The following is a 17,329-nucleotide window of genomic DNA, read 5'->3' as shown; positions in this document are numbered from 1 at the left end:
GGGACTGGGACTGGGGCTAGGACTGGTGCTGGGGCTGGGGCTAGGGCTGGGCTGGGGCTAGGGCTAGGTTTAGGGCTAGGCCCTTAGTTAGGAATAGGGTCAAGGCCTTACTTAAGGACAGTGTCAAGGCCAGGCCTATGAGGAGCAGAAAGGCCTCTATAGGATCAGCATCAGGGGCTGGGGCTGCGGCTGGGGCTGGGCCTGGGGCCTTTGTTAGAAATAGTGTCAAGGCCTTAGTTACCACATTGTCAGGGGAAGGCCTAGGAGGATCATAAGGGCCTCTATAGGATCAGCATCATGGCCTAGGGCTGGGGCTGGGGCTGGGGCTGGGGCTGGGGCTGGGGCTGGGACTGGGGCTGGGACTGGGCCTAGGGCTGGGGCTAGGGCTGGGACTGGAGCTGGGGCTGGGGCTGGGGCTGGGACTGGGGCTAGGGCTGGGGCTAGGGCTGGGGCTGGGGTTAGGGCTAGGGCTAGGCCCTTTGTTAGGAAAAGTGTCAAGGCTTTAGTTAGTGTCACTGTCAGGGCCTTAGTTAGGGACAGTATCACGGCCTGAGTTAGTAGTAGTGTTAAGGCCTGAGTTAAGGACAGTGTCAGGGCAAGGCCTAGGAGGAGCATAAGGGCCTCTGTAGGATCAGCATCAGGGGCTAGGGTGGGGCCTGGGGCTGGGGCGGTGGCTGGGGATAGAGCTAGGGCTGGGACTGGGGCTAGGGCTGGGGCTGGGGCTCGGGCTCGGGCTACGGCTCCGGCTAGGCCCTTAGTTAAGAATAGTGTCAAGGCCTTAGTTAGGGTCACTGTCAGGGCCATACTTAGGGTTAGCATCAGAGCCTTCGTTAGGTATAATGTGGCCCTGAGTTAGAATTCGTGTCAGGGCCGTAGTGAGGGACAGTGCCAGGCCCTCGATTAGGACGAGCGTCAGAGCCTTTTTTATGTATAATGGCAGGGCCAGTGTTAGCAGGAGAGTTAGGCCCTTAGTTACGGACATTGTCAGGGCCTTATTTAGGGACAGTATCACGGCCTGACTTAGGAGTAGTGTCAAGCCCTGAGTTAAGGACAGTGTCAGGGCAAGACCTAGGAGGAGCATAAGGGCCTTTGTAGGATAAGCATCAGAGGCTGGGGCTCGGCCTGGGGTTCGGGCTGGGACTGGGGCTGGGGCTGGGGCTGGGACTGGGGCTGGGGCTGGGGCTAGGGCTAGGGCTAGGCCCTTAGTTAGGAATAGTGTCAAGGCCTTAGTTAGGGTCACTGTCAGGGCCATAGTTAGGGTTAGCATCAGAGCCTTCGTTAGGTATAATGTGGCCCTGAGTTAGGAGTCGTGTCAGGGCCTTAGTGAGGGACAGTGCCAGGCCCTCGATTAGGACGAGCATCAGAGCCTTTTTTATGTATAATGTCAGGGCCAGAGTTAGGAGGAGAGTCAGGCCCTTAGTTAGGGACACTGTCAGGGCCGTACTTAGGGACAGTATCACGGCCTGAGTTAGTAGTAGTGTCAAGGCCTGAGTTAAGGACAGTGTCAGGGCAAGGCCTAGGAGGAGAATAAGGGCCTTTGTAGGATAAGCATCAGAGGCTGGGGCTGGGGCTGGGGCTGGGGCTGGGGCTGGGGCTGGGGCTGGGACTGGACCTAGGGCTGGGGCTGGGGCTGGGGCTGGGGCTGCGCTGGGGCTGGCGCTGGGCCTGGGGCCTTAATTAGAAATAGTGTCAAGGCCTTAGTTAAGGACAGTGTCAGGGAAAGGCCTAGGAGGAGCATAAAGGCCTCTCTAGGATCAGGGTTAGGGGCTAGAGCTGCGACTAGGGCTAGGGCTAGGACTACGCCCTTAGGTAGGAATAGTGTCAAGGCCTTAGTTAGGGTCACTGTCAGGGCCTTATTTAGGGACAGTATCACGGCCTGAGTTAGTAGTAGTGTCAAGACCTGAGTTAAGGACAGTGTCAGGGCAAGGCCTAGGAGGAGCATAATGGCCTCTGTAGGATCAGCATCAGGGGCTGGGGTTGGGCCTAGGGCTGGGGCTAGGGCTAGGGCTGGGGCTGGGGCTAGGGATGGGGCTGGGGCTGAGGCTAGGGATGGGGCTGGGGCTGGAGCTGGGGCTGAGGCTAAGGCTAGGCCTGGGGCTGGGGCTGGGGCTGGGGCTGGGACTGGGACTGGCGCTAGGACTGGTGCTGGGGCTGGGGCTAGGGCTGGGACTGGAGCTGGGGCTGGGGCTGGGGCTGGGGCTGGGACTGGGGCTGGGGCTGGGACTGGGGCTAGGGCTGGGGCTAGGGCTGGGGCTGGGGCTAGGGCTAGGGCTAGGCCCTTTGTTAGGAAAAGTTTCAAGGCTTTAGTTAGTGTCACTGTCAGGGCCTTAGTTAGGGACAGTATCACGGCCTGAGTTAGTAGTAGTGTTAAGGCCTGAGTTAAGGACAGTGTCAGGGCAAGGCCTAGGAGGAGCATAAGGGCCTCTGTAGGATCAGCATCAGGGGCTAGGGTTGGGCCTGGGGCTGGGGCTCGGACTGGGGCGGTGGCTGGGGATAGAGCTAGGGCTGGGACTGGGGCTAGGGCTGGGGTTGGGGCTGGGGCTCGGGCTACGGCTACGGCTAGGCCCTTAGTTAAGAATAGTGTCAAGGCCTTAGTTAGGGTCACTGTCAGGGCCATACTTAGGGTTAGCATCAGAGCCTTCGTTAGGTATAATGTGGCCCTGAGTTAGAATTCGTGTCAGGGCCGTAGTGAGGGACAGTGCCAGGCCCTCGATTAGGACGAGCGTCAGAGCCTTTTTTATGTATAATGGCAGGGCCACTGTTAGCAGGAGAGTTAGGCCCTTAGTTACGGACATTGTCAGGGCCTTATTTAGGGACAGTATCACGGCCTGACTTAGGAGTAGTGTCAAGCCCTGAGTTAAGGACAGTGTCAGGGCAAGACCTAGGAGGAGCATAAGGGCCTTTGTAGGATAAGCATCAGAGGCTGGGGCTCGGCCTGGGGTTCGGGCTGGGACTGGGGCTGGGGCTGGGGCTGGGGCTGGGCCTGGGGCTGGGGCTAGGGCTAGGGCTAGGGCTAGGCCCTTAGTTAGGAATAGTGTCAAGGCCTTAGTTAGGGTCACTGTCAGGGCCATAGTTAGGGTTAGCATCAGAGCCTTCGTTAGGTATAATGTGGCCCTGAGTTAGGAGTCGTGTCAGGGCCTTAGTGAGGGACAGTGACAGGCCCTCGATTAGGACGAGCATCAGAGCCTTTTTTATGTATAATGGCAGGGCCAGAGTTAGGAGGAGAGTCAGGCCCTTAGTTAGGGACACTGTCAGGGCCGTACTTAGGGACAGTATCACGGCCTGAGTTAGTAGTAGTGTCAAGGCCTGAGTTAAGGACAGTGTCAGGGCAAGGCCTAGGAGGAGAATAAGGGCCTTTGTAGGATAAGCATCAGAGGCTGGGGCTCGGCCTGGGGTTCGGGCTGGGACTGGGGCTGGGGCTGGGGCTGGGGCTGGGACTGGGGCTAGGGCTGGGGCTGGGGCTGGGGCTGGGGCTAGGGCTGGGACTGGAGCTGGGGCTGGGGCTGGGGCTGGGGCTGGGACTGGGGCTAGGGCTGGGGCTAGGGCTGGGGCTGGGGCTAGGGCTAGGGCTAGGCCCCTTGTTAGGAAAAGTGTCAAGGCCTTAGTTAGGGTCACTGTCAGGGCCTTACTTAGGGTTAGCATCAGAGCCTTCGTTAGGTATAATGTGGCCCTGAGTTAGAATTAGTGTCAGGGCCGTAGTGAGGGACAGTGCCAGGCCCTCGATTAGGACGAGCGTCAGACCCTTTTTTATGTATAATGGAAGGGCCAGAGTTAGGAGGACATTCAGTCCCTTAGACAGGGACACTGTCAGGGCCTTAGTTAGGGACACTATCACGGCCTGAGTTAGTAGTAGTGTCAAGACCTGAGTTAAGGACAGTGTCAGGGCAAGGCCTAGGAGGAGCATAACGGCCTCTGTAGGATCAGCATCAGGGGCTGGGGTTGGGCCTAGGGCTGTGGCTAGGGCTGTGGCTAGGGCTGTGGCTAGGGCTGGGGCTGGGGCTGGGGCTAGGGATGGGGATGGGGCTGGAGCTGGGGCTGAGGCTAAGGCTAGGGCTGGGGCTGGGGCTGGGGCTGGGGCTGGGGCTGGGGCTGGGGCTGGGACTGGGACTGGGGCTAGGACTGGGGCTAGGGCTGGGGCTAGGGCTGGGGCTGGGGCTAGGGCTAGGGCTAGGCCCTTAGTTAGGAATAGTGTCAAGGCCTTAGTTACGGTCACTGTCAGGGCCATAGTTAGGGATAGCATCAGAGCCTTCGTTAGGTATAATGTGGCCCTGAGTTAGAAGTCGTGTCAGGGCCTTAGTGAGGGACAGTGTCAGGCCCTCGATTAGGACGAGCGTCAGAGCCTTTTTTATGTATAATGGCAGGGCCAGAGTTAGGAGAAGTGTCAGACCCTTAGTTAGGGACACTGTCAGGGCCTTATTTAGGGACAGTATCATGGCCTGAGTTAGTAGTAGTGTCAAGACGTGAGTTAAGGACAGTGTCAGGGCAAGGCCTAGGAGGAGCATAACGGCCTCTGTAGGATCAGCATCAGGGGCTGGGGTTGGGCCTAGGGCTGTGGCTAGGGCTGGGGCTGGGGCTGGGGCTAGGGCTAGGGCTGGGGCTGGGGCTAGGGATCGGGCTAAGGCTGGGGCCTTAGTTAGGAATAGTGTCAAGGCCTTGGTTAGTGTCACTCTCAGGGCCTTAGTTAGGTTTAGCATCAAAGCTTTCATTAGGTATAATGACAGGACCTGAGTTAGTAGTAGTGACAAGGCCTGAGATAAGGACAGTGTCAGGGCCAAGCCTATGAGGAGCATAAGGGCCTCTGTAGGATCTGCATCAGGGGCTGGGGTTGGGCCTGGGGCTGGGGCTAGGGCTAGGGCTGGGCCTGCGTCTTGGGTTGGGGCTGGGGCTGGGGCTAGGGCTAGGGCTAGGGCTAGGCCCTTAGTTAGGAATAGTGTCAAGGCCTTAGTTAGGGTCACTGTCAGGGCCATACTTAGGGTTAGCATCAGAGCCTTCGTTAGGTATAATGTGGCCCTGAGTTAGAAGTCGTGTCAGGGCCTTAGTGAGGGACAGTGTCAGGCCCTCGATTAGGACGAGCGACACAGCCTTTTTTATGTATAATGGCAGGGCCAGAGTTAGGAGGAGAGTCAGACCCTTAGTTAGGGACACTGTCAGGGCCTTAGTTAGGGACACTATCACGGCCTGAGTTAGTAGTAGTGTCAAGGCCTGAGTTAAGGACAGTGTCAGGGCAAGGCTAAGGAGGAGCATAAGGGCCTCTCTAGGATCAGGGTTAGGGGCTGGAGCTGCGGCTAGGGCTAGGGCTAGGACTACGCCCTTAGTTAGGAATAGTGTCAAGGCCTTAGTTAGGGTCACTGTCAGGGCCTTACTTAGGGTTAGCATCAGAGCCTTCGTTAGGTATAATGTGGCCCTGAGTTAGAATTAGTGTCAGGGCCTTAGTGAGGGACTGTGCCAGGCCCTCGATTACGACGAGCGACAGAGCCTTTTTTATGTATAATGGCAGGGCCAGAGTTAGGAGGAGAGTCAGGCGCTTAGTTAGCTAGGACACTGTCAGGGCCTTAATTACGGACAGTATCACAGCCTGAGTTAGTAGTAGTGTCAAGGCCTGAGTTAAGGACAGTGTCAGGGCAAGGCCTAGGAGGAGCATAAGGGCCTCTGTAGGATGAGCATCAGGTGCTGGGGTTGGGCCTGGGGCTGGGGCTAGGACTGGGGCTGGGGCTGGGGCTAGGGCTAGGCTTGGGCCTGCGTCTTGGGCTGGGGCTAGGGCTGGGGCTGGGGCTAGGGCTAGGGCTAGGCCCTTAGTTAGGAATAGTGTCAAGACCTTAGTTAGGGTCACTGTCAGGGCCATAGTTAGGGTTAGCATCAGAGCCTTCGTTAGGTATAATGTGGCCCTGAGTTAAAAGTCGTGTCAGGGCCTTAGTGAGGGACGGTGTCAGGCCCTCGATTAGGACGAGCGTCAGAGCCTTTTTTATGTATAATGGCAGGGCCAGAGTTAGGAGAAGTGTCAGACCCTTAGTTAGGGACACTGTCAGGGCCTTAGTTAGGGACAGTATCACGGCCTGAGTTAGTAGTAGTGTCAAGGCCTGAGTTAAGGACAGTGTCAGGGCAAGGCCTAGGAGGAGCATAACAGCCTCTGTAGGATCAGCATCAGGGGCTGGGGTTGGGCCTAGGGATGGGGCTGGGGCTGGGGCTGGGGCTAGGGATGGGGCTGGGGCTGGGGCTGGGGCTAGGGATGGGGCTGGGGCTGGAGCTGGGGCTGGAGCTGGGGCTGAGGCTAAGGCTAGGCCTGGGGCTGGGGCTGGGGCTGGGGCTGGGACTGGGACTGGGACTGGGGCTAGGACTGGTGCTGGGGCTGGGGCTAGGGCTGGGCTGGGGCTAGGGCTAGGTTTAGGGCTAGGCCGTTAGTTAGGAATAGGGTCAAGGCCTTACTTAAGGACAGTGTCAAGGCAAGGCCTAGGAGGAGCATAAAGGCCTCTATAGGATCAGCATCAGGGGCTGGGGCTGCGGCTGGGGCTGGGCCTGGGGCCTTTGTTAGAAATAGTGTCAAGGCCTTAGTTACCACATTGTCAGGGGAAGGCCTAGGAGGATCATAAGGGCCTCTATAGGATCAGCATCATGGCCTAGGGCTGGGGCTGGGGCTGGGGCTGGGGCTGGGACTGGGGCTGGGACTGGGCCTAGGGCTGGGGCTAGGGCTGGGACTGGAGCTGGGGCTGGGGCTGGGGCTGGGACTGGGGCTAGGGCTGGGGCTAGGGCTGGGGCTGGGGTTAGGGCTAGGGCTAGGCCCTTTGTTAGGAAAAGTGTCAAGGCTTTAGTTAGTGTCACTGTCAGGGCCTTAGTTAGGGACAGTATCACGGCCTGAGTTAGTAGTAGTGTCAAGGCCTCATTTAAGGACAGTGTCAGGGCAAGGCCTAGGAGGAGCATAAGGGCCTCTGTAGGATCAGCATCAGGGGCTAGGGTGGGGCCTGGGGCTGGGGCTCGGACTGGGGCGGTGGCTGGGGATAGAGCTAGGGCTGGGACTGGGGCTAGGGCTGGGGCTGGGGCTCGGGCTCGGGCTACGGCTACGGCTAGGCCCTTAGTTAAGAATAGTGTCAAGGCCTTAGTTAGGGTCACTGTCAGGGCCATACTTAGGGTTAGCATCAGAGCCTTCGTTAGGTATAATGTGGCCCTGAGTTAGAATTCGTGTCAGGGCCGTAGTGAGGGACAGTGCCAGGCCCTCGATTAGGACGAGCGTCAGAGCCTTTTTTATGTATAATGGCAGGGCCAGTGTTAGCAGGAGAGTTAGGCCCTTAGTTACGGACATTGTCAGGGCCTTATTTAGGGACAGTATCACGGCCTGACTTAGGAGTAGTGTCAAGCCCTGAGTTAAGGACAGTGTCAGGGCAAGACCTAGGAGGAGCATAAGGGCCTTTGTAGGATAAGCATCAGAGGCTGGGGCTCGGCCTGGGGTTCGGGCTGGGACTGGGGCTGGGGCTGGGGCTGGGCCTGGGGCTGGGGCTAGGGCTAGGGCTAGGGCTAGGGCTAGGCCCTTAGTTAGGAATAGTGTCAAGGCCTTAGTTAGGGTCACTGTCAGGGCCATACTTAGGGTTAGCATCAGAGCCTTCGTTAGGTATAATGTGGCCCTGAGTTAGGAGTCGTGTCAGGGCCTTAGTGAGGGACAGTGCCAGGCCCTCGATTAGGACGAGCATCAGAGCCTTTTTTATGTATAATGGCAGGGCCAGAGTTAGGAGGAGAGTCAGGCCCTTAGTTAGGGACACTGTCAGGGCCGTACTTAGGGACAGTATCACGGCCTGAGTTAGTAGTAGTGTCAAGGCCTGAGTTAAGGACAGTGTCAGGGCAAGGCCTAGGAGGAGAATAAGGGCCTTTGTAGGATAAGCATCAGAGGCTGGGGCTGGGGCTGGGGCTGGGGCTGGGGCTGGGGCTGGGGCTGGGGCTAGGGCTGGGGCTGGGACTGGACCTAGGGCTGGGGCTGGGGCTGGGGCTGGGGCTGCGCTGGGGCTGGCGCTGGGCCTGGGGCCTTAATTAGAAATAGTGTCAAGGCCTTAGTTAAGGACAGTGTCAGGGAAAGGCCTAGGAGGAGCATAAAGGCCTCTCTAGGATCAGGGTTAGGGGCTAGAGCTGCGACTAGGGCTAGGGCTAGGACTACGCCCTTAGTTAGGAATAGTGTCAAGGCCTTAGTTAGGGTCACTGTCAGGGCCTTATTTAGGGACAGTATCACGGCCTGAGTTAGTAGTAGTGTCAAGACCTGAGTTAAGGACAGTGTCAGGGCAAGGCCTAGGAGGAGCATAATGGCCTCTGTAGGATCAGCATCAGGGGCTGGGGTTGGGCCTAGGGCTGGGGCTAGGGCTGGGGCTGGGGCTGAGGCTAGGGATGGGGCTGGGGCTGGAGCTGGGGCTGAGGCTAAGGCTAGGCCTGGGGCTGGGGCTGGGGCTGGGGCTGGGACTGGGACTGGCGCTAGGACTGGTGCTGGGGCTGGGGCTAGGGCTGGGACTGGAGCTGGGGCTGGGGCTGGGGCTGGGACTGCGGTTAGGGCTGGGGCTAGGGCTGGGGCTGGGGCTAGGGCTAGGGCTAGGCCCTTTGTTAGGAAAAGTGTCAAGGCTTTAGTTAGTGTCACTGTCAGGGCCTTAGTTAGGGACAGTATCACGGCCTGAGTTAGTAGTAGTGTCAAGACCTGAGTTAAGGACAGTGTCAGGGCAAGGCCTAGGAGGAGCATAATGGCCTCTGTAGGATCAGCATCAGGGGCTAGGGTGGGGCCTGGGGCTGGGGCTCGGACTGGGGCGGTGGCTGGGGATAGAGCTAGGGCTGGGACTGGGGCTAGGGCTGGGGCTGGGGCTCGGGCTCGGGCTACGGCTACGGCTAGGCCCTTAGTTAAGAATAGTGTCAAGGCCTTAGTTAGGGTCACTGTCAGGGCCATACTTAGGGTTAGCATCAGAGCCTTCGTTAGGTATAATGTGGCCCTGAGTTAGAATTCGTGTCAGGGCCGTAGTGAGGGACAGTGCCAGGCCCTCGATTAGGACGAGCGTCAGAGCCTTTTTTATGTATAATGGCAGGGCCAGTGTTAGCAGGAGAGTTAGGCCCTTAGTTACGGACATTGTCAGGGCCTTATTTAGGGACAGTATCACGGCCTGACTTAGGAGTAGTGTCAAGCCCTGAGTTAAGGACAGTGTCAGGGCAAGACCTAGGAGGAGCATAAGGGCCTCTGTAGGATAAGCATCAGAGGCTGGGGCTCGGCCTGGGGTTCGGGCTGGGACTGGGGCTGGGGCTGGGGCTGGGGCTGGGGCTGGGACTGGGGCTAGGGCTGGGGCTAGGGCTGGGGCTGGGGCTAGGGCTGGGACTGGAGCTGGGGCTGGGGCTGGGGCTGGGGCTGGGGCTGGGGCTAGGGCTGGGGCTAGGGCTGGGGCTGGGGCTAGGGCTAGGGCTAGGCCCCTTGTTAGGAAAAGTGTCAAGGCCTTAGTTAGGGTCACTGTCAGGGCCTTACTTAGGGTTAGCATCAGAGCCTTCGTTAGGTATAATGTGGCCCTGAGTTAGAATTAGTGTCAGGGCCGTAGTGAGGGACAGTGCCAGGCCCTCGATTAGGACGAGCGTCAGACCCTTTTTTATGTATAATGGAAGGGCCAGAGTTAGGAGGACATTCAGTCCCTTAGACAGGGACACTGTCAGGGCCTTAGTTAGGGACACTATCACGGCCTGAGTTAGTAGTAGTGTCAAGACCTGAGTTAAGGACAGTGTCAGGGCAAGGCCTAGGAGGAGCATAACGGCCTCTGTAGGATCAGCATCAGGGGCTGGGGTTGGGCCTAGGGCTGTGGCTAGGGCTGTGGCTAGGGCTGTGGCTAGGGCTGGGGCTGGGGCTGGGGCTAGGGATGGGGATGGGGCTGGAGCTGGGGCTGAGGCTAAGGCTAGGGCTGGGGCTGGGGCTGGGGCTGGGGCTGGGGCTGGGGCTGGGGCTGGGACTGGGACTGGGGCTAGGACTGGGGCTAGGGCTGGGGCTAGGGCTGGGGCTGGGGCTAGGGCTAGGGCTAGGCCCTTAGTTAGGAATAGTGTCAAGGCCTTAGTTACGGTCACTGTCAGGGCCATAGTTAGGGATAGCATCAGAGCCTTCGTTAGGTATAATGTGGCCCTTAGTTAGGAGTCGTGTCAGGGCCTTAGTGAGGGACAGTGCCAGGCCCTCGATTAGGACGAGCGTCAGAGCCTTTTTTATGTATAATGGCAGGGCCAGAGTTAGGAGAAGTGTCAGACCCTTAGTTAGGGACACTGTCAGGGCCTTAGTTAGGGACAGTATCACGGCCTGAGTTAGTAGTAGTGTCAAGGCCTGAGTTAAGGACAGTGTCAGGGCAAGGCCTAGGAGGAGCATAACGGCCTCTGTAGGATCAGCATCAGGGGCTGGGGTTGGGCCTAGGGATGGGGCTGGGGCTGGGGCTGGGGCTAGGGATGGGGCTGGGGCTGGGGCTTAGGCTAGGGATGGGGCTGGGGCTGGAGCTGGGGCTGGAGCTGGGGCTGAGGCTAAGGCTAGGCCTGGGGCTGGGGCTGGGGCTGGGGCTGGGACTGGGACTGGGACTGGGGCTAGGACTGGTGCTGGGGCTGGGGCTAGGGCTGCGCTGGGGCTAGGGCTAGGTTTAGGGCTAGGCCGTTAGTTAGGAATAGGGTCAAGGCCTTACTTAAGGACAGTGTCAAGGCAAGGCCTAGGAGGAGCATAAAGGCCTCTATAGGATCAGCATCAGGGGCTGGGGCTGCGGCTGGGGCTGGGCCTGGGGCCTTTGTTAGAAATAGTGTCAAGGCCTTAGTTACCACATTGTCAGGGGAAGGCCTAGGAGGATCATAAAGGCCTCTATAGGATCAGCATCATGGCCTAGGGCTGGGGCTGGGGCTGGGGCTGGGGCTGGGGCTGGGACTGGGGCTGGGACTGGGCCTAGGGCTGGGGCTAGGGCTGGGACTGGAGCTGGGGCTGGGGCTGGGGCTGGGGCTGGCACTGGGGCTAGGGCTGGGGCTAGGGCTTGGGCTGGGGCTAGGGCTAGGGCTAGGCCCTTTGTTAGGAAAAGTGTCAAGGCTTTAGTTAGTGTCACTGTCAGGGCCTTAGTTAGGGACAGTATCACGGCCTGAGTTAGTAGTAGTGTCAAGGCCTCATTTAAGGACAGTGTCAGGGCAAGGCCTAGGAGGAGCATAAGGGCCTCTGTAGGATCAGCATCAGGGGCTAGGGTGGGGCCTGGGGCTGGGGCTCGGACTGGGGCGGTGGCTGGGGATAGAGCTAGGGCTGGGACTGGGGCTAGGGCTGGGGCTGGGGCTGGGGCTCGGGCTATGGCTACGGCTAGGCCCTTAGTTAAGAATAGTGTCAAGGCCTTAGTTAGGGTCACTGTCAGGGCCATAGTTAGGGTTAGCATCAGAGCCTTCGTTAGGTATAATGTGGCCCTGAGTTAGAATTCGTGTCAGGGCCGTAGTGAGGGACAGTGCCAGGCCCTCGATTAGGACGAGCGTCAGAGCCTTTTTTATGTATAATGGCAGGGCCAGTGTTAGCAGGAGAGTTAGGCCCTTAGTTACGGACATTGTCAGGGCCTTATTTAGGGACAGTATCACGGCCTGACTTAGGAGTAGTGTCAAGCCCTGAGTTAAGGACAGTGTCAGGGCAAGACCTAGGAGGAGCATAAGGGCCTTTGTAGGATAAGCATCAGAGGCTGGGGCTCGGCCTGGGGTTCGGGCTGGGGCTGGGACTGGGGCTGGGGCTGGGGCTGGGGCTGGGGCTGAGACTGGGGCTAGGGCTGGGGCTAGGGCTGGGGCTGGGGCTAGGGCTGGGACTGGAGCTGGGGCTGGGGCTGGGGCTGGGGCTGGGACTGGGGCTAGGGCTGGGGCTAGGGCTGGGGCTGGGGCTAGGGCTAGGGCTAGGCCCCTTGTTAGGAAAAGTGTCAAGGCCTTAGTTAGGGTCACTGTCAGGGCCTTACTTAGGGTTAGCATCAGAGCCTTCGTTAGGTATAATGTGGCCCTGAGTTAGAATTAGTGACAGGGCCTTAGTGAGGGACAGTGCCAGGCCCTCGATTAGGACGAGCGTCAGAGCCTTTTTTATGTATAATGGAAGGGCCAGAGTTAGGAGGACATTCAGTCCCTTAGACAGGGACACTGTCAGGGCCTTACTTAGGGACACTATCACGGGCTGAGTTAGTAGTAGTGTCAAGACCTGAGTTAAGGACAGTGTCAGGGTAGGGCCTAGGAGAAGCATAAGGGCCTCTGTAGGATGAGCATCAGGTGCTGGGGTTGGGCCTGGGGCTGGGGCTAGGGCTAGGGTTGGGCCTGCGTCTTGGGCTGGGGCTGGGGCTGGGGCTGGGGCTGGGGCTAGGGCTAGGGCTAGGCCCTTAGTTAGGAATAGTGTCAAGGCCTTAGTTACGGTCACTGTCAGGGCCATAGTTAGGGATAGCATCAGAGCCTTCGTTAGGTATAATGTGGCCCTGAGTTAGAAGTCGTGTCAGGGCCTTAGTGAGGGACAGTGTCAGGCACTCGATTAGGACGAGCGTCAGAGCCTTTTTTATGTATAATAGCAGGGCCAGAGTTAGGAGGAGAGTCAGGCCCTTAGTTAGGGACACTGTCAGGGCCGTACTTAGGGACAGTATCACGCCCTGAGTTAGTAGTAGTATCAAGGCCTGAGATAAGGACAGTGTCAGGGCCAAGCCTATGAGGAGCATAAGGGCCTCTGTAGGATCTGCATCAGGGGCTGGGGTTGGGCCTGGGGCTGGGGCTAGGACTGGGGCTGGGGCTGGGGCTAGGGCTAGGGCTAGGGCTAGGCCCTTAGTTAGGAATAGTGTCAAGGCCTTAGTTAGGGTCACTGTCAGGGCCATACTTAGGGTTAGCATCAGAGCCTTCGTTAGGTATAATGTGGCCCTGAGTTAGAAGTCGTGTCAGGGCCTTAGTGAGGGACAGTGTCAGGCCCTCGATTAGGACGAGCGACACAACCTTTTTTATGTATAATGGCAGGGCCAGAGTTAGGAGAAGTGTCAGACACTTAGTTAGGGACACTGTCAGGGCCTTAGTTAGGGACACTATCACGGCCTGAGTTAGTAGTAGTGTCAAGGCCTGAGTTAAGGACAGTGTCAGGGCAAGGCCTAGGAGGAGAATAAGGGCCTTTGTAGGATAAGCATCAGAGGCTGGGGCTGGGGCTGGGGCTGGGGCTGGGGTTGGGGCTGGGGCTGGGGCTGGGGCTAGGGCTGGAGCTGGGACTGGAGCTAGGGCTGGGGCTGGGCCTGGGGCTGGGGCTGCGCTGGGGCTGGCGCTGGGCCTGGGGCCTTAATTAGAAATAGTGTCAAGGCCTTAGTTAAGGACAGTGTCAGGGAAAGGCCTAGGAGGAGCATAAGGGCCTCTCTAGGATCAGGGTTAGGGGCTGGAGCTGCGGCTAGGGCTAGGGCTAGGACTACGCCCTTAGTTAGGAATAGTGTCAAGGCCTTAGTTAGGGTCACTGTCAGGGCCTTACTTAGGGTTAGCATCAGAGCCTTCGTTAGGTATAATGTGGCCCTGAGTTAGAATTAGTGTCAGGGCCTTAGTAAGGGACTGTGCCAGGCCCTCGATTACGACGAGCAACAGAGCCTTTTTTATGTATAATGGCAGGGCCAGAGTTAGGAGGAGAGTCAGGCGCTTAGTTAGCTAGGACACTGTCAGGGCCTTAATTACGGACAGTATCACAGCCTGAGTTAGTAGTAGTGTCAAGGCCTGAGTTAAGGACAGTGTCAGGGCAAGGCCTAGGAGGAGCATAAGGGCCTCTGTAGGATGAGCATCAGGTGCTGGGGTTGGGCCTGGGGCTGGGGCTAGGACTGGGGCTGGGGCTGGGGCTAGGGCTAGGCTTGGGCCTGCGTCTTGGGCTGGGGCTAGGGCTGGGGCTGGGGCTAGGGCTAGGGCTAGGCCCTTAGTTAGGAATAGTGTCAAGACCTTAGTTAGGGTCACTGTCAGGGCCATAGTTAGGGTTAGCATCAGAGCCTTCGTTAGGTATAATGTGGCCCTGAGTTAAAAGTCGTGTCAGGGCCTTAGTGAGGGACGGTGTCAGGCCCTCGATTAGGACGAGCGTCAGAGCCTTTTTTATGTATAATGGCAGGGCCAGAGTTAGGAGAAGTGTCAGACCCTTAGTTAGGGACACTGTCAGGGCCTTAGTTACGGACAGTATCACGGCCTGAGTTAGTAGTAGTGTCAAGGCCTGAGTTAAGGACAGTGTCAGGGCAAGGCCTAGGAGGAGCATAAAGGCCTCTATAGGATCAGCATCATGGCCTAGGGCTGGGGCTGGGGCTGGGGCTGGGGCTGGGGCTGGGGCTGGGACTGTGGCTGGGACTGGGCCTAGGGCTGGGGCTAGGGCTGGGACTGGAGCTGGGGCTGGGGCTGGGGCTGGGGCTGGGACTGGGGCTAGGGCTGGGGCTAGGGCTTGGGCTGGGGCTAGGGCTAGGGCTAGGCCCTTTGTTAGGAAAAGTGTCAAGGCTTTAGTTAGTGTCACTGTCAGGGCCTTAGTTAGGGACAGTATCACGGCCTGAGTTAGTAGTAGTGTCAAGGCCTGAGTTAAGGACAGTGTCAGGGCAAGGCCTAGGAGGAGCATAAGGGCCTCTGTAGGATCAGCATCAGGGGCTAGGGTTGGGCCTGGGGCTGGGGCTCGGACTGGGGCGGTGGCTGGGGATAGAGCTAGGGCTGGGACTGGGACTAGGGCTGGGGCTGGGGCTGGGACTCGGGCTACGGCTACGGCTAGGCCCTTAGTTAAGAATAGTGTCAAGGCCTTAGTTAGGGTCACTGTCAGGGCCATAGTTAGGGTTAGCATCAGAGCCTTCGTTAGGTATAATGTGGCCCTGAGTTAGAATTCGTGTCAGGGCCGTAGTGAGGGACAGTGCCAGGCCCTAGATTAGGACGAGCGTCAGAGCCTTTTTTATGTATAATGGCAGGGCCAGAGTTAGGAGAAGTGTCAGACCCTTAGTTAGGGACACTGTCAGGGCCTTAGTTAGGGACACTATCACGGCCTGAGTTAGTAGTAGTGTCAAGGCCGGAGTTAAGGACAGTGTCAGGGCAAGGCCTAGGATGAGCATAAGGGTCTCTGTAGGATCAGCATCAGGGGCTGGGCTTGGGCCTAGGGCTGTGGCTAGGGTTGGGGCTGGGGCTGGGGCTAGGGCTAGGGCTGGGGCTGGGGCTAGGGCTAGCGCTAGGCCCTTAGTTAGGAATAGTGTCAAGGCCTTAGTTAGTGTCACTGTCAAGGTCTTAGTTAGGGTTAGCATTAGTGCTTTCGTTAGGTATGCTGACAGGGCCTGAGGTAGAAGTAGTGTCAGGGCCTTAGTGAGGGACAGTCTCAGGGCCTCGCTTAGGACGAGTATCAGAGCTTTTTTTATGTATAATGGAAGGGCCAGAGTTAGGAGGACATGCAGTCCCTTAGACAGGGACACTGTCAGGGCCTTAGTTAGGGACACTATCACGGCCTGAGTTAGTAGTAGTGTCAAGACCTGAGTTAAGGACAGTGTCAGGGCAAGGCCTAGGAGGAGCATTAACGGCCTCTGTAGGATCAGCATCAGGGGCTGGGGTTGGGCCTAGGGCTGGGGCTAGGGCTGGGGCTGGGGCTGGGGCTAGGGATGTGGATGGGGCTGGAGCTGGGGCTGAGACTAAGGCTAGGGCTGGGGCTGGGGCCGGGGCTAGGGCTAGGGCTAGGCCCTTTGTTAGGAAAACTGTCAAGGCTTTAGTTAGTGCCACTCTCAGGGCCTTAGGGACAGTATCACAGCCTGAGTTAGTAGTAGTGTCAAGGCCTGAGTTAAGGACAGTGTCAGGGCAAGGCCTAGGAGGAGCATAAGGGCCTTTGTAGGATAAGCATCAGAGGCTGGGGCTGGGGCTGGGCCTGGGGCTGGGGCTGCGCTGCGGCTGGCGCTGGGCCTCGGGCCTTAATTAGAAATACTGTCAAGGCCTTAGTTAAGGACAGTGTCAGGGAAAGGCCTAGGAGGACCATAAGGGCCTCTGTAGGATCAGGGTTAGGGGCTGGAGCTGCGGCTAGGGCTAGGCCTAGGACTACGCCCTTAGTTAGGAATAGTGTCAAGGCCTTAGTTAGGGTCACTGTCAGGGCCTTACTTAGGGTTAGCATCAGAGCCTTCGTTAGGTATAATGTGGCCCTGAGTTAGAATTAGTGTCAGGGCCTTAGTGAGGGACAGTGCCAGGCCCTCGATTAGGACGAGCGACAGAGCCTTTTTTATGTATAACGGCAGGGCCAGAGTTAGGAGGAGAGTCAAGCCCTTAGTTAGGTAGGACACTGTCAGGGCCTTAGTTACGGACAGTATCACAGCCTGAGTTAGTAGTAGTGTCAACGCCTGAGTTAAGGACAGTGTCAGGGCCAGGCCTAGGAGGAGCATAAGGGCCTCTGTAGGATGAGCATCAGGTGCTGGGGTTGGGCCTGGGGCTGGGGCTAGGACTGGGGCTGGGGCTGGGGCTAGGGCTAGGGTTAGGCCTGCGTCTTGGGCTGGGGCTGGGGCTGGGGCTAGGGCTAGGGCTAGGCCCTTAGTTAGGAATAGTGTCAAGGCCTTAGTTAGTGTCACTGTCAAGGTCTTAGTTAGGGTTAGCATTAGAGCTTTGGTTAGGTATACTGACAGGGCCTGAGGTAGAAGTAGTGTCAGGGCCTTAGTGAGGGACAGTCTCAGGGCCTCGCTTAGGACGAGTGTCAGAGCTTTTTTTATGTATAATGGAAGGGCCAGAGTTAGGAGGACATTCAGTCCCTTAGACAGGGACACTGTCAGGGCCTTAGTTAGGGACACTATCACGGCCTGAGTTAGTAGTAGTGTCAAGGCCTGAGTTAAGGACAGTGTCAGGGCAAGGCCTAGGAGTACCATAAGGGCCTCTGTAGGATAAGTATCTGGGGCTGGGGCTGGGGCTGGGGCTAGGCTTGGGGATGCACCTGGTCCTGAGGCTAGGGCTAGGGCTGGGACTGGGGCTAGGGCTGGGCCTGGGGCTCAGACTGGAGCTAGGCCTCGGGCTGGGGCTGGGGCTATGGTTAGGGTTAGGCCCTTAGTTACGAATAGTGTCAAGGCCTTAGTTAAGGACAGTGTCAGGGCCAGGCCTATGAGGAGCACAAGGGCCTCTGCAGGATCCGCATTTTGGGCCGGGGCTGGGGCTGGCGCTGGGGCTTTGGTTGGAGCTGGAGCTGGGGCTAGCGCTGTGGCTGGGCCTGGGGTTAGGGCTAGGGCTACGGCCTTAGTTAGGAATAGTGTCAAGGCCTTAGTTAGGGTCACTGTCAGGGCCTTAGTTACGGTTACCATCAGAGTCTTCATTATGTAAAATATCAGGGCATGAGCTAGAAGTAGTGCCAGGGCCGTAGTGAGGGACAGTGTCAAGGACTCAGTTAGTACGAGAGTCAGAGCCTTTCTTA

This window comes from Mesoplodon densirostris, chromosome 5, assembly GCF_025265405.1.
Source record: "Mesoplodon densirostris isolate mMesDen1 chromosome 5, mMesDen1 primary haplotype, whole genome shotgun sequence".
Taxonomy (NCBI): Eukaryota; Metazoa; Chordata; class Mammalia; order Artiodactyla; family Ziphiidae; genus Mesoplodon; species Mesoplodon densirostris.
Note: the sequence above shows the minus strand (reverse complement) of the source record.